Source organism: Nothobranchius furzeri, chromosome 3, assembly GCF_043380555.1.
Source record: "Nothobranchius furzeri strain GRZ-AD chromosome 3, NfurGRZ-RIMD1, whole genome shotgun sequence".
Classification (NCBI taxonomy): domain Eukaryota; kingdom Metazoa; phylum Chordata; class Actinopteri; order Cyprinodontiformes; family Nothobranchiidae; genus Nothobranchius; species Nothobranchius furzeri.
In genome coordinates this window covers 63,865,979-63,866,394 of record NC_091743.1, presented here as the reverse complement: position 1 = coordinate 63,866,394, position 416 = coordinate 63,865,979, and positions in this window count along the sequence as shown.

Genomic DNA, 416 nt, shown 5'->3' with positions numbered 1-416 from the left:
TAATGATTAAATCGTTAAATCATCTGTCATTGAGTTCAGCACATGCCTCCACATTTGATTAAAATCAGGTGTGCTGGAGCAGATAAACAACTAAATCATGCTGGACGTTGACCCCGGAGAGACCAGAATCCCCCACCACTGTTTTAGCTGTTTCTGTGCTTCAACACACCTGGTTTTAATCAGTGGGCCATTAACAGGCTTCTGTATAGCTTGATGACCTGCCGGTCAGGTAATTAGGTTGTTACTTCAGATGTGCCAGAGCAGGGAAACAACTAAAACATGCTGGATAGTGGCCCTCAAGGACCCGGATTGGACATCCCTGACTTGAAGTGATATCTGGATCGTCAGAGAGAAGCTCGTGGAGGACATCGAGCTAACCTCCAGGTTCTGTACGTCTTTTTAATTTTGTGGCGTTT